We start from the raw sequence: 9919 nt of genomic DNA, 5'->3' as shown, positions 1-9919 counted from the left end.
ACCAAGTGCTACTTGCTGTTTATTATTGGCCATTTAAATTTTTACTCCATTGGGCTGGAGAGATGGGCTAGTAGTTAAGGCCTGCAAGGTCAAAGGATCCCCGTTCAACACTCCAGGACCCACGTAAGCCAGATGCACAAGGGGACACATGCAACTGGAGTTCCTTTGCAGTGGCTGGAGGCCCTAGTGTGCCCATTCTCTCTCTCTCTCCCTCTCAAATAAATAACTACACATATATTAACAATTTTACTCCATTATTTATGCATACAAAGAAGAACGATTTGTTTTGGGTTTGTATGTGAGACCGTAGAGTTATTTGTATGTTCTAAAGTCCCATCCCTTTTGAGTTAAGTTTTACGTTTTATGCCTCATTGAATTTTCTTAACAACCTCCTATGGCAGATAAAATACCTGTAAAATACTGTCACCTGCCCAGCCCAGTGGGCTAGCTGGGGCTCTGGGTGTAAAATACAAACAAACCATGCAGATGAGAAACACTAGACATAGTTCTTAAAGGCACTTAATTACCGAGCGGTTAAACTACAGCATGACTGCTCTTCTTGGCTCTAGAACTGGAGCTGTTGCTCCACACAAAACTCATAGTGTTCTGCATTTTACTTTGTTCGATGCCCAGAAATTAAAGGCCCTTCTATAAATATGTAAATGATTTGAGATTAAGTTCATGCAAACAGTTCAGAAAAATAGAAAAGTAATGTCTTTCAAAATGAGAATATTGCTCAGCAACTCTACTTAATCTTTTAGAGAAGGCTGTAACATGTATTTTTTAAAATTATTTGCACGTGTGTGTGTGTGTGTGTGTGTGTGTGTATTTGTATGTTTGTGGGCATGAGTATTCCAGGGTGTCTGGCTGCAAACAAATGGTCATCCAATTTTGCATGGGTGCTGGGCAGTCAAACACAGGCTGGCAGGCTTTGAAAGCAAGTATCTTTAACCACTGAGAAATCTCCCCAGGTCCAGCAAAATATGTTTAAAATAAAATTAACATTTATTTTCTATGCAGAAAGTCCTGCTTAAGTTCATACATCACATTTATGACCCCTGTGATTTCTTGTCTGCTCTCTAGTTTCCAGGACCTTCTGTTTCTTTTTCTTTTGTTTCTTATCTCTTGCCCTATTTTTTTTTTTTTTTCTTGGTTAGACTGAAGTTAGGCTAAGTGCAAACTACCCTGTTTCTATGAAAGTGGAATGACAGTAAGGCAAAACCTCAGGTTCAAAAAGAATATTATCTGTCTGCGGTGGTTTGAATAGATGGCCCCCAATATATTCAGTTTTTTATTTGTTTGTAGTTTGCATCTGTAGCCACCTGGCTGGAGGCAGTGTCAATGGGTGGATCTTAAGGTGTGGTGGTAGGTTTGAGATTTCAATCTAAAGATATGCAAAGTGTGCCTAGCTGGAGTTCCTGAAATGTGCTGTGTGGCTTTTGGTTTTTGGCTTGTGCTTCTCTCTCTCTGGTCCTGTGAAAGCAGGCCAGCTTCTCCTACCATTATGGAACTTCCCCTCGATCTGTAGGCTTCAATAAGTATCCCTTCCTCCATAACTGTGCCTGGTCTGGAAGTTCATCTCAGTAAACCTGAAGCTGTCTGCTACACTGTCCCTGTTATTTAAAGGCTTGCTATGGTCCAAGCACAGTGATAAACAGCTTGCACGCATTAACTCACTTAACTCTAACATCGTGATTGGCAGCATTACTATTGCCATTATACATATGCAGGAAGCAGATGGATATCCCTCCCAAATAGTTTGAAGATTGAAAAATAAAGTTTCTATCTAGTTTTTCAGTATAAACGAATATAACTAAAGGCAGAAACAATACTAAAACAGAAACAATGTGTCCACCATTCTGTGGGTGAGGACCCTGGACTGTACAGAAAGGAAAAGACAGACTAAGCAGTAATTCATGACTCACAGCTGCCTCACTGGGCTGAACGTCATCAGTTACCTAAGCTGCTGCCATCATGGCTTCACCACCACCAAGGACTACATGTAACTTGAAACTGTGAGCTGAAATAAACCCTTCCTCACTTAAACTGATTTTTGTCATGTTGTCCCAGCAACTAGAAGTTGACTGATACACATAATAAAGGCCATTTATAGTAAATCAATTAATAACATCCTAAATTAGGAAAATCTGCATGATTTCTCTCTACTACTTGTAGCAAGACAAGGATGCCCACATTTGCTCTTCTTTTCTTTTTTACTTTATTTTTATTTTTTTATTTGAAAGTGACAGATAGACAAAAGGAGGCAGAGAAGGAGGGAGAGGGAGAGAAAGAGAGAGAATGGACACGCCAGGGCCTCCATCCATTTCAAATGAACTCCAGACGCGTGCGCCCCCTTGTGCATCTGGCTAACATGGGTCCTGGGGAATCAAGCCTTGAACCAGGGTCCTTAGGCTTCACAGGCAAGCACTTAACCACTAAGCCACATCTCCAGCCCTCTTCTTTTCTTTCTTTTTTTTTTTTTTAAAGATTTTATTCTTATTTATTTATTTATTAGAGAAAAAGAGAAGTAGAGAGAGAGAGAATGGGAGCATCAGGGCTTCTAACCATTGCAAATGAACTTCAGACACATGTGCGACCTTGATCATCTAGCTTATGTGGGACCTGGAGAATTGAACTGGGTCCTTAGGCTTCACAGGTGAACACCTTAAGCAAGCTAAGCTATCTCTCCAGCCTACATTTGCAACATAGTACTAGAAGTTCCAGACAGAAGAATCAGGCCATTACAAAAAAAAAAAAAAAAAGACATGGAAATTGAAAAAGGGGAACAAGAACCAAATTGTCTGTTTGTAGATGGCATGTACTTATATACTTTAACAAAAAAACATATCAACTCAGGCATTGTGGTGTATGTTACAGTCAGGCTCAACATTACTGATAGAAATCACCTGGCCAAGAACAGCTTTTGGGGGAAAAAAAGGTTTATTTTGGCTTACAGGCTTGAGGGGGAAACTCCATGATGGCAGGGAAAAAGATGGCATGAGCAAAGGGTGGATATCATCCCCTGGCCAACATAAGGTGGACCATAGCAACAGGAGAGTGTGCCAAACACTGGCATAGGAAAACTGGCTAAAACACCCACAAGCTCACCCCCAACCATACACTCCCTCCAGGAGGCATTAATTGCCAAATCTCCATCAGCTGGGAACCTAGCATTCAGAACACCTAAGTTTATGGGGGGACACCAGAATCAAACCACCACAGTGTATGTCTGTAATTCTAGCACTTGGGAGGCAGAGGCAGGATGATTGCCACAAGTTTGAAGGCTTAGCGATTGTTATACATAGTGAGTTTCATGCCAGGCAGGTGTGAGACACTATCTCAAACATACATACACACACACACACACACACACACACACCTATTAAAACAAACAAAATCAGCAAAGTTTCATGATATAAAATCAATGTATACAATCAATAGTATTGATATTAGTCAATAGAAAATTATCTGAAATAGAAATTTACAATAACTACAAAAAAAAGCTACAAGTAAATGTAACCAAATGGGGTGGTTAATATCACAATGGAAAGTATAAAACATTGATGAAAGTAATTAAAAGAAATTAAAGTGAACATGGGTATACACACACACACAAAGGGGGGGGGGGAGATCCTATATCCAATGATTGGAAGAATCAATATTGCTAAAAAGCTCATACTACACAAACAATTTCCAGATTCAGTGCAATTCCTATTAAAGTACCAATGAGAGTCTTCACTTTTCACAGTACTGTGTGTGGGGGGGGAAGCCAAACATTGATTTAGAACCACAAAATCCTGAATGGCCAAAGCCATCTTGAGCAAAGAGAGGCAAACGGCATGCAATATACCAAGTTCAAAATATGCTACAAAACAGTAGTCATTAAAGTAATAAAGTGTTGGCATAAGCATAAACAGTTAAGTTAACAGAACCAAAGGTCCTAGAAGCCCAGCTTCTATCTACCAACAAGTGACTTTTGACAAAGGTGTTAAGAACATCCATTAAAGAAAGAACAGTCTTTTCCATGAATGGTTTCAAGAAAATTATTGATGCACATGCAGGAAATGAAAATAGATTCCTCTCTCTCCCCAGCGAACCAAATGAACTCAAAAATGGAATAAAGACTTAAAGGGAGGACCTGGAACTATGAAACTAGTAAAAGAAAACATAAATAAAGGCTTTAGGATATAGAAAATGGCAATTATTTGAACAAGATCACAAAATCACAAGAAACAAAAGAAAATGGATAAATGTGATATCAAACTGAAAAGTTTCTGTATAACATATGACTCAACGGAGTGAAGCTATAAGTTATAAATTAAACATCAAAGCTGGGAATTTATATGCAAAAACATAATACATTTGGTAAATATGTAATATATAAGCAAACAAAACATTTTTTTTTTTAAATTTTTATTTATTTATTTGAGAGTGACAGACACAGAGAGAAAGACAGAGGGAGAAAGAGAGAGAGAATGGGCGCGCCAGGGCTTCCAGCCTCTGCAAACGAACTCCAGACGCGTGCGCCCCCTTGTGCATCTGGCTAACATGGGACCTGGGGAACTGAGCCTCGAACCGGGGTCCTTAGGCTTCGCAGGCAAGCGCTGAACCGCTAAGCCATCTCTCCAGCCCAAACAAAACATTTTTAAAATGAGCATTATTTACTGCTAACTAGAGAAGATGCTGAGGAGAATCAAAACTCATCAAAGTAGAAAATAAGAGGCTGTTGAGATTTCAACACTAAGAGAGGTTTCTGCTGTGTCCCCCACGGCTCAGAGAACATCGCAGAAGAGGGAGGTGGAAAGAATGAAGAGCCACAGGGTGCACAGGTATACTTCATGGTGCTCTGCCCTCCCAGCATGAGCTGACTGGTGCATTTGTGACCTCGCAATGTTTAATCATACCACAAGACCAGCACGGTTCTGAATCCATCAGCATTTTGACATGGATGACAAAAGGAAGGAGACAACAAAACAGAGGGAAGATTACTTTGAAAGAAAAAGGTTCCCAGGGATGCACAAGAGGGGACAAAAAAAATAAAAGGATAAAGGGACTGGAACATGATCAAATTATTGTATATTTATACAATAAAGTTCTCAATTTACAAAATGAGCAACAGATCTGAATAGACATTTTTCAAAATAAGACACAAATGGCAAAAAAGAGAAATGTTTGACATCATTAATTACCTAGGATATGTAAATTAAAGTGTCAATGGTAGATCACCTCACTCTAGAAAAATAGATGCTATCAAAATGACCATAGACAGGGCTGAAGAGATGGCTTAGTGGTTAAGGCACTTGCCTACAAAGCCAAAGAACCCAGGTTCGATTCCCCAGGACCCATGTAAGCCAGATTACAAGGTGGCGCATATGTCTGGAATTCATTTGCAGTGGCTGGTGTGCCATTCTCTCTCTCTCTCTCTCTCTCCCCTTTCCCTCTCTCAAATAAATAAAACATAAAATAGTAAAAGAATAACCATAGATAAAATGTGCCAGTAACGATGTAAAGGAAAACCTTACACCAAGTTGGTGGAAACGTAAAACAGTATTGAGGTTCCCTAAGGACTTAAAAATAATCTACACTATGCAGTGATCCCACTATAGGCTAATATTCCTAAGAAATAAAATAAGTATGTCAGAAACATCTGAAGCCCTGTGTGTATAGTGACACTACTACTGTGGGCTGGACACCGAAACAATCTATGTGTTCATTAAGTAATGAACGGGGAAAAAAGATGTGGTATGTATATACTATGGAATACCATCCAGCCTCAGAAAAGAACATAATCTTGTTATTTGCATCTTGGAAATGGAACAAGAGCACATTCTCTTAAGTGAATAAACCTGGCCCAGAAACACAAGCATCGTGTAATGAGGATTGACACCTGGACTCTTAAAAAGCTGGTATCATAGGATGCAGAAGAGTGGGAGAAGAAGGATGGTGATAGTGGATATTAAGTTATAGTTAGAAAGGAACAAGAAATTCTGATGTGTTACTGCACAGTAGGGTGACCAGAGATGACAATAATGTTTCCAAAAGTTGAAAGACAAGGCTTTGAAGGTTTTACATATATTTAGCTTGATTTACATGTAATGTATGGGCATATCTCATAGTACCCCATGAGTGTGTATTATTTTTTGTGTATGTGTGGTAAGCATTTGGTGTATTCATGGGTGTGGGAAGATGTGCCTACCCCGTGTGCTTCTGTGCAGAGGCCAAAGGAGAACACTGGGTGTCCTCCTATGCATTGCTCATCCACGATGTTTCCTTGAGACAGAGTCTCTCACTGAACCTAGAGCCACCGTTTTTGTTTTTATTTTTCAGTCAGACTGGCCAGTTAACAAACTTCATTGACTCTCCTGTCAGGCCTGGGGTTACAGGCATGGCTGGCCACACCCAGCTGTTTGTGCAGCAAGTGCTCTTACTTGCTGCACCATCTCCCCAGCCCCAATATACATTCTTGTTCTATATCAGTTAAAATGCATTTTATTCAAGAGATAAAAGAGACAATAAAATTAATTTTAAAACATTTTAATTTTTTTTTGGCGTAGGAAGATTTTAAGCATAATAAAATGGGAAAGTCAACAGCTAGCCCAATAAAGAAGGGAAAAGAAAGCCAAATTAAGTAATTATAAGTAAGTAATCAGGAGAAATCATAATTACAGAACAAGCAAAATTAGTGACTAATCATTAAGTTAAGTATGGCTGAATAGATAATACTCAAAGGAAATAAATTGGCAAAAAAAATTTGAAAGAAAGAGAAATTCTAATAAACTTAAAAAAAAATCTTTGAAGTTATTAGCAAAACAAAACTACCTCTTGGCAAAGGACAAAGTGTTTGCATAAAGAAACTATAATTCTGATATTATTGAAATTGAGTTTATATTCATACATGTTAAAAAATATGTTCTTTTTTAATATCTTGTTTTTATTTATATATTTGAGAGAGACAATGGAGAATGGGTGCACCAGGACTTCTAACCACTGTAAATGAACTCCAGTGCATGCTTCTAGCTTATGTGGGTAGTGGGGAATTGAACCTGGTTCATTTGGCTTTGTAGGCAAGTGCCTTCATTGCTGATCTATCCCTCCAGCTCCAAAAATATGTTCTTTTCATGAATTATTTTGTGTTATTCTGATATTCAAAAAAGACTTTTAAAATTTTAGTAATTTTCTGGGGCTAGGAAAATAGCTCAGGAGGTAGGAGCACTTATTGCTTAAGTGTGAGGCCACTCTAGTTCACATCCCCAAAATTCACATAGAAACCAATAAGTGGAGACTCATGGCTGTAACCCCAGTCCTTTGGGAGATAAGGGGTGACAAGAGAATTACTGGGGCTCACTGTCCAAAAATTGCAACTCCAGTTTGAGGGGAGAACTCTGTCTCCAGGAATTATGTGCAGGAGTGATAGAGGAGGGCTGTCCAACGTTTCCCTCTGGACACGTGCGTACATCACATACACATCACACCACACGTTATCTATACATATACACCAAAATAATCTCTTTCCGTGGCATAATGACTTGTATCTCACATCGCTCTCCTGAAGTAGATGTAGGAAACAATTGTTTGTTGACATGGAGAGACAGGCTACGTGAGATTTTCATCCCTCAAGAAGAGAAATGAGTGCAGTGAATTCCCATGAATCTACCTCAGGCAGCATTTGGTGTATGTTGATCACTGAAGTTCAGCAAGGTGATATGAAGGTGAAAAACGAGTCTATATTGCTGCACTTAATAAAAGGAGAATCTGGTCAGCTCTGAGGGAATATCGCTGCAGCACTCAGAAGCCAGATGGCTAAATGCACAGCTTTGACTGGGCACAAGCCCAGAAGAAAGATAGGAATCTTCATTTTATGAAACAGAGCTTACTCTGAAGTACACAAGTGAGTGTATTTTTACTAAGCCAAGTGGGTCATGGACAAAGAACAGGCATAAAAGCCATGACTGAGATCAAAGGACATATCTCAGTATTGCTCATGAATGTGAGATGGATTTCAGCCACTTAGATTCACTCAGAATGGTTATCTTGCCACCTTCTCCTTGGGAATCAAAGGTACCTGGCAGGTAACTGAAGGTCCAGGGAGGCCACAGAATTGAAGTCTTACCCACCAAGGAACAAACAGGGACAGACTAGCGGCTCTCAAAGAGGACACCTTGAAGAAATTTCTAGAAGGGACTAAAGTACCTGTAAGGAATAACATTTAGAGCCAACATGAAATTTACTAGGTTGGATTTTCAGAGTGAACTGAGAAAGCAATTTAAGCATGAGAGAGCTGGGAAGATGGTTCAACAGTTACAGGTTCAATACCCCAGCACCCACATAAAGCCTGAGGCAAAATTTAGTGCATGCATCTGGCATTTGTTTACAGCGTCAAGAGATTTCACACACACACACACACACACACACACACACACACACACACACACACAAATAAATAAATAAATAATTTTTTTTTGGAAAGGAGATGGCTCAGCAGTTAAAGACGCTTGGCAACCTAAGTGCGAGAACCTGAAAAATTGTCATCTCAACTGAATCACAGGTTTCTCTAACTGATCAAGGAGTCTGTGTTTTGTTTAGTGCTTTGATGTATTGGTACCAGAGTCCCTCTGTGCCCTACTAAGATGCCTCTCTGTTATCCCAGATGCTGTAGGAAACTCACTGGAAGAGGGACAGTTCAAGAAGGCCCTCCTCCAGGGAGGAGTGTGTGGATGATACGTATTGTGAATTTGTTCTTGTCATGTATGGTTTTTGTGGTGGAATTAATGCAAAATGTCCACTGTAGCCTCATGTGTTTGTGATTAAGCCTCATACTCAATGCCAGCTAGTGGAGCCTCTGTCACTGGGGGTAGGCCTTAAGTTTCATTAGTCTACCTCAATTGGCTGTTTACTAGCCAGCTCCTTGTTGCTATTCCAGCTCTGCTGCCAATGTATGGAGATGTGACCTGGCTGCCTGCCATTTTTTCTCCACCATGATGACTCTTCCCTTGAAGCTGTAAGCTGAAGTAAACTCTTTGCTCACATGAGCAGCTGCTGGTTGGGTGTTTTGTCTCAGCAATGAGATTGTAATGGATACAGTTTTATTTCAAACATTTGTAATTATGCAGACAGACTGAACTAAATTACTGATACTGATTGGTTTGCACATTCTTACAAATTCAGAGTAACCTAAGAAAAATGAGAAGTGTACTTTCAAGACTCAGAAGAATACTTCAGAGAGCCAACCAAACCTTAGCAAGTACCGGAATAGTAAAACCATCAGGAAACCAGGAAGTTTTCATCTTAATGTCACAAATCTACTTTTCACTATTTGTAAACTTTATTATTTTCTTGGGAAAAGGAATCTCTTTGCTACCAAGCCCATAAAAGTACAATGGCTCTGCCTCAGGTATATTCAGAATTCCTCCTGTTGCTGGCTAGTCAAACTTTATTGCAAAGGTAGTCCAGGATGAAAGGGGTCACATGGACAGAAATGCCTTCAGGAATTGTAGCTCAACATTCTATTTGCATGATATTCATTAAAGACTTCTAAAACCTGCCTTCTGTTTATTTTTATTATACTGTATTAAAAAAATCAACAAATGCTAAGGAAAAGTCATAGGTGCACATTTATGCACAGTGTTGAGTTAGGCAGTATAAAGGAAGAATTCAAAGAAGTCTGGTGTATACTTTTATCTAGGGGTGTGTGCTGGTTTGATTCAGGTGTACCCTATGAACTTAGTTGTTCTGAATGCTAGATTCCCACTTAATGGAGATTTGGGAACTAATGCCTCCTGAAGGCAGTGTATTTTGGGGGATGGACTTATGGGTGTTAAAACCAGTTTCCTCTTGCCAGTGTTTGGCACACTCTCCTTTTGCTATTGTCCAACTTATGTTGGCTAAGGAGTGATGTCCACCCTCTGCTCATGCCACCATT

The sequence above is a fragment of the Jaculus jaculus genome, chromosome 13 (assembly GCF_020740685.1).
Source record: "Jaculus jaculus isolate mJacJac1 chromosome 13, mJacJac1.mat.Y.cur, whole genome shotgun sequence".
Classification (NCBI taxonomy): domain Eukaryota; kingdom Metazoa; phylum Chordata; class Mammalia; order Rodentia; family Dipodidae; genus Jaculus; species Jaculus jaculus.
This window is presented reverse-complemented; position numbering follows the sequence as displayed.